Genomic DNA, 6,738 nt, shown 5'->3' with positions numbered 1-6,738 from the left:
TTACTACAATTTTAACATGATTATCGATGTTTGACAAAATAGTGGCGTTGGCATGTTGGGAATGGGAACCATATTGACAAAAATCGTGTTGGAATTAAGCGTACTCCACACCATGTGACTTGTGATGTATGTAGAGAAAAATGCTTTTACTTCCGTTTTATATTCTTTATTGTGCTGACAATTTGCCGGCGCACCGCCTGTAAGAGAGTCTTTCAAGCGCTTTAGAGATAAAGGTTTTGTTAAGGAAAAGTATGCAGTACACTGAGAGCGACATTATAATCATACATATAAATAATGAACACATAGCATGGTCACGGAGTGAACGATAGAAAAAGATGCCCGAATTTTTCTATAAAAGAACAACAGACATCTGGGCTTATGTTACATGATAATTCGTAAACAACGAGTTTCAGAATCACGAGAGCTGTTTAGTTATTTATACTGTCAGGCCACAGGCGCTTGTTTCATACAGTAAGCTTAGATTTCTACTATATAATAACACAAGGTATCCATCTTTCTCGAGACAAAAAATGTAGGTCACCAATTCAACCCCCTGTTTTATTTATTATTTGCAGATGGAGACAGAAACCCCACATGTAATGGCTAACAGAATCCCTCTTTTTGGACCTCATGTATATTTCCTTACCTCACCCCCTCCCGAACTTTGACACTGGCCATAAAATTACACACTTCGTCAACTGAAAGAAAAAGTACATCTCTAAACAGCTCGGCACTTCCGGCTCGGCAACTGCGATATAATACACAAGATCTCATTGGCTATTGTACTCTCGGGAGTTTTCCATGCAATTGTAAAAGACACAAGAGAAAACCGAAATATTATTTTGGCGCAAATTTGAAAATCGATATTGTTCTAGGTTTCTGACAAATATTTTGTAAGATGACAACATTTGGGTAATGTTTAAGATGTATTAATAGTTATTATTTAAGCAAAATTATTTTGATAAGGACCTCTCTTCACCAGTGCAAATTGTACCAGTAGCCAATGAGAACTTGTGTATTATATCGCAGTTGCCAAACCGGAAGTGCTGAGCTGTTTAGAGATGTACTTTTTCTTTCGGTTGACGAAGCGTGTAATTTTATGGCCAGTGTCAAAGTTCGCGAGGGGGTGAGGTAAGGAAATATACATGAGGTCCAAGAAGGGGGATTCCGCTAGCCATTACATGTGGGGTTTCTGTCTCCATCTGCGGATAATAAATAAAACAGGGGGTTGAATTGTTGACCTACATTTTTTGTCTCGAGAAAGATGGATACCTTGTGTTATTATATAGTAGAAATCTAAGCTTACTGTATGAAACAAGCGCCTGTGTGTCAGGCTAATTAACCCAATTGCCATATAGAGACCCTATTGAAAGTATATATTTTTGCACACAAATTTTTGCGATCAATAATGTTTTATTTCATTGTATAATTTTAAATATTGACAAAATAGTGTGTGTTTTTAGTTTTCCTATTTTATATCCGTCCAGTTCAACAGTCAATAATGAGTAACTATATATAGGCCTATAGTCTGTCCCACCATGTTACTGTAAGCAGTTTTCGCATAATATCTCAAAATATATATTAAATACCTTGGCTTTCAACTCCGTTCCGATCGATAGATCATTTTTTTTCCAACCTTCTTCCGTTTATCCGAACCCTCGAGGTCAACCAGTGTATACACACGGCGGCAAATTCAAAGTCTACGGAGATTTAACATTGTAAACTCGTCCGTTAGCGTCTAGATTATAGGGCCGGGAACCAGTTTTCGAAGGGAGTAGTCGACCTTTGCAAAGTAAATTTCCAAAAAATCGTTAAAAATTCAAGGAATTAATTTAAATTGCTTTTATCGATAATATAACTTTAACTTTGAATTAAAATAAATTTTAACAGCACTTAACAAATTTATTTATAAACTACGAGAAAATAGCCCGAATCTAACGAAGTACAACTTGTGGATAATGGCTGTCGACACGATGATGCAGGCTCGCCAGGCCCAGTCAGGCCAGTGTTTAAAACGTAAGTTCTTTATATATTTTATGGTAATTTTTGCAGCTGATGTTGTTTTGCCAGCTTATATACACACAGGAAAGAAGTGTTTACTAATGCTAAACGCGTGATATTGCTGACATTAGAACAACAGCTCTCTTGTTAGTGCTCATGGTTAAGCGTTCGTGTTCAGTAACGGTCTTGTATGTAAGCCCATGTGTTAAAAATGTAAAGGGGTGTTTCTATGATTATAAAAGAACACGAATATGGTTAAACAATTAGGTGAAATAATACCAAAAAGAATACAACAGCTAGTTACATAGTAACTAAAGTTTAAAAATTTTATTCCTACTTTCATTTTCATTTTGTAACATTTCATATAACTACTACTTGCATTTGGCAAATAAATAACAAGCTAGAGATCTAAAGTGCATTTATATTATTTCATTTATGTGTAGTATCAACACTCTGGGGACATCAAAAGAGATTTTCAATAAATGACACATTTTGGAATTATTTTTCAAAACTTTTTATAATATTAAAATGTGCATGTATTATTTTTTCATGAAGTCTCTTGATTGAGTTCTGTAATGGTCATTTTGTGTACATGCATGCATATTGATGAATTGATTAGCAGAACCAGGCATAAAGTAGATGAATATGCACGAACTGTTTCAGAAAAAAATGATTTGTCTTGACCTTGCATTTTAAATGAGAAATTAATTATATATTTGTAGTATTCATGAAAGGAAAACAGAAAAACTAAATAGAAGAACATGTCTGTATAATTTGATCAGCATAAGAAGTTAAGATAGGCTGAATCATTTCATCTGAATACAGACTTTAAAATAAAATTGATATACATGTAATATCAGAGGGAATCTTCCATCACCCGGTAATACTAGCTGTCATGCACATATTCAGAGTTCAAATTCTCAGTCTGGTCATCTCGAAAAAAAAATTTTGATTGCCTTGTCCCAACCTACTGGCTAAAATGACTCAAAACTTTTATTTTTAATCTCCAGGAAGCAATTAACTTTTTTGTACTCTGGAAAACAAATTATTAATTTATAAGTTTCCGAAAACCAAATATTTCTATCAGTCATTCGGACTGATGACTTAATGTGCTCTACCAGTCCGAAGCATATTCTATCAGTCCAAATAAATTTTAAAATATACAGTGTATATTTCATGTCAAATGTAATTCAAAGAAAAAGGCATTGAATATGTAAAAAATTTTGTGGACAAACATTGATTGTGATACCAGGGTTATGCAACTACATGTATAATTTATTCAAGCATGGCACCAGCTCACACAGGCTTGTGGCAGCAATAAAGTGACTAGCCCTAAGTATATGTTGGGTGAAAGAAACAACTAGGGGAAATTGTTGCTATTTCGGACGGGGGTGTTATTACGGACAGTCAATAAAGAGCTTTATAACTTTTTCTCTTGTGTTATTTATTATGATATTAAAACTTACTTCTGTAGATAATACATTTACAAAATGGTTTACAAAAAAAATCTTTGCGTGTGTCAACTCAGGTGCGACTTGTTGCCATAAATAAATGACCTTCACCGACTGTGCTGTGGATGACGCTAATATCCGTCTACTTTCAGTTTGACAGGCAAAATGGTGCACGGTTGAGATAATTGGTTTTCTGCTAAAATTTATTTCTATAAATTATAAATGTGAATAAATTCCATTTAAATAATTATTTTCTTCAATATTTCATAAAGAATTATCTTGTAAATGGAAATAATTAACCGAAATTGAGGTGTCCGGAATTACAACACCTCTCAGAGAGACAGAAAACGTGACTAAAATTTGACCCATTACTGGCTTTAGACCTTTTATATATTTCGATAAACTTGCATTACTGACCATAACTTGGGTTTTTTTTTATTTAAAAATATTTAAAACGAACTTTTAAAATGATTGTGTTATTTTTTTTTCTTCATTTTTTTTTTAAAAGTGGGGGGGGGGGGGGGGGGGGGGGGATAAAGAGAGAGAGAAAGAGAGGGAAGATCGACTCTAAATCTGCCAGTGTAACATACCTGTACAGGTGTTCAGTGCTTAATATTTTAAAAGCCTTCTACTTACAAAGTTCACATCATTTAATTTAAACAAAAAATAAATAAATGAAATTTACGTACCTCCTTTAATTATGCCATTGTTTTAAAAAAAATAAACAAACATGCAACGTAATGTAATTTAGATGTTCATTTGAAATGGGTTTCTCAGACACTATACATTTTTTATGTATTACAGTTCCACAAAAATAAAAATGCCACCCCCAAATTAAATTTGAAAAAAAGCCGTTTGGAATTAAATATAAATTGAAAACGTACTTTGACCCATGGTTATACATGTATAAATTTACCTGACCACAAGGTTCTGTAGATGTTATATACACATGTACTTGGTAGGGCTAGTCTACCTGGCAAAAGATATTCAGATGGGGTTTTTTCTTTTCAAACACCTCATTATCATTTTTTATTCCCCGATGTCAAGCAATATCTGACATTGAGAAAATATATACATATTTAGCATCTGAAGCGTGATTTATATCCTTCTTTTAAATGTCTTTTTTTCATTTTAAAACCTTAGAATTTTTTTACCAGACTACGATACTTAAGGATGATGTTTACTCAGGTTTCAGAAAACAGAAAGGAAATTTCATAAAGTATAATATATTAAATCAAAAATTGTTTTAAATGGATAAAATCACTAAGTTTTAACACAATATCAATTTTAAAATTTCATATTTTATTATTTGAAGAAAATATACAGGAACAAAAGTCAATGTATAGTAATGCAGAGGAAATTCGGACTAAATTTTTATTTTTTTCATTTTTGTCAAAATCTTTAATGTAAAGATTGTATGTTTCTTCAGACATCACTTGTCAAATTTTATATGTCTTAAAGCTAATAAATTATTTCAAATAATTAAATGCTATTAAATAAAGAAATTCAGAAATATGAGCAAAAACCATTTCAGGCAATATATCTCAATAATTTGATCATTGACCCCATATAATGTTAATACCATGAGAATTATGGCAACAAAGGTAATATGAGGCTATAAATAATTTAGAGTTCTCATCAGTCATATTTTTTTAATATTCGATTAAAAATGGGGAAAAATACAAATATGACAGAGGAAATTTGGACTGTAATAATTTAAAAGTTTTTGACCCTAACTCTAATCGTTTCTTTATATGAAGCAACAGAGTTTCATTGCAATAATATTTCAATATTTAAAGAGTTTTGTTGCTTGTAATATTTTGTGAGTGAAGAAAAAATTGGTCATAGTGTGAAAAATCAACGTATTTTCCGAGAAATACTAAGGGGCCACTAGCATGAAAAGTAGGTCATTGACCTAATTATTTGAAATCAAAATTTAACACAAGAATTATAGGTGTACAATGTGCAATAGGTGGTTTTTCGTTCTCATCAGTGGAATTTTTTAGTCATCTGAGTAAAGGTATACCTTAAATGCGTTGAAGAATGATATTATCTCACGAAAAGAGCCGATGTACCACGAAAATAAGTAGCGGAAGGTTTTCTGCATCGAACGGTGTATAGCATGCCTACATTTAGCGGTAAATGCCAAGTATTTCCGAAAAAGCATTCTGAAGTGTCCGAAATATCAACACTTTCCCCTAATTATAAAAAAAAGTTAATTCTTGAGAAAAAAAACTTCTCAAGGTTTCTAGAATTCTTTTTAACATTTAAAGTTTAATTCTCACTTGTAAAATTGAATCATATATAAATAGCAGTTATGGTAGAAATTAGAAATAAATTTTAAATTATCTTTACGTTTTCTTACTGGGCATTGCACTTTTCGACCTGTATATACTGCATGCGTTTACCAACAGAGGAATGGAGGAAATTCGGATTAGGAAAAAACGATCATTTTTGGAAGTAAATAAGTCAAGTAGAACTGCAAAATGGATAAGATTATGGGTATTAACGAAGAATAGGAGCTTACTGCATTGCAAATTTACATTTATGAAGATATTGCAATACATTAGAGCACAATAAATTAATCAGGACAAGCCCTCACCACAATCGGTCACACGGACCGGTACTGTAGCGAATTTCATCGGACATTTCGATTTTCTATCGGTTTTGCCGGTAGGACCGATAGTTTTGGGAAACTCTGTAAAATGATAAATAATTATTTATGATGATTTCAACTTAATTATTCAGTTGAGGGTTGCATTCTGTATATGCTAGTAGCATAAAAATAGCTGACCACTCTTAGATTTTATAGATACGAGGGTTGTTCGAAAATTATTGAGACACTGCGTGTATTTTGCTTTCTAATGAACGTCTTTGAGTGAAATTTTGCATGTACGTTTGACATACACTTAGAATTAATAAAAGCAAAAAATATTTTACAAATATTAAATATTTTCTGTACAATGCTACATAAATGCGTCAATAGTAGGGGTACCCGGAGCAGTCACGAAATCAGATATCGAAAATATGTAACACCAACGTTCTAACTCTTCGTGGACCCATAATAATAGCGAAAATAATTCAGTTTTATTTGTATAATTTTTCAACTTTATTTCAAATTCATGTTGTGCAACTTTGTTAGAATTTTGATCACAAATACGGAGATCATTAAAAAACTAAGCGCGGTAGATAAATCTGCAAAGAACGAAAAAATGGATTTTGACGTCAAGGGCGGAGCAGCCAGCATATCTAAAATTTTGTGTATCGCAATGTAGAACTCTTTTCC

The sequence above is a fragment of the Saccostrea cucullata genome, unplaced genomic scaffold (genome assembly GCF_032062105.1).
Source record: "Saccostrea cucullata isolate Sc308-1 unplaced genomic scaffold, CSIRO_AGI_Scuc_v1 ctg3594, whole genome shotgun sequence".
In the NCBI taxonomy this organism is placed as follows: domain Eukaryota; kingdom Metazoa; phylum Mollusca; class Bivalvia; order Ostreida; family Ostreidae; genus Saccostrea; species Saccostrea cuccullata.
This window is presented reverse-complemented; position numbering follows the sequence as displayed.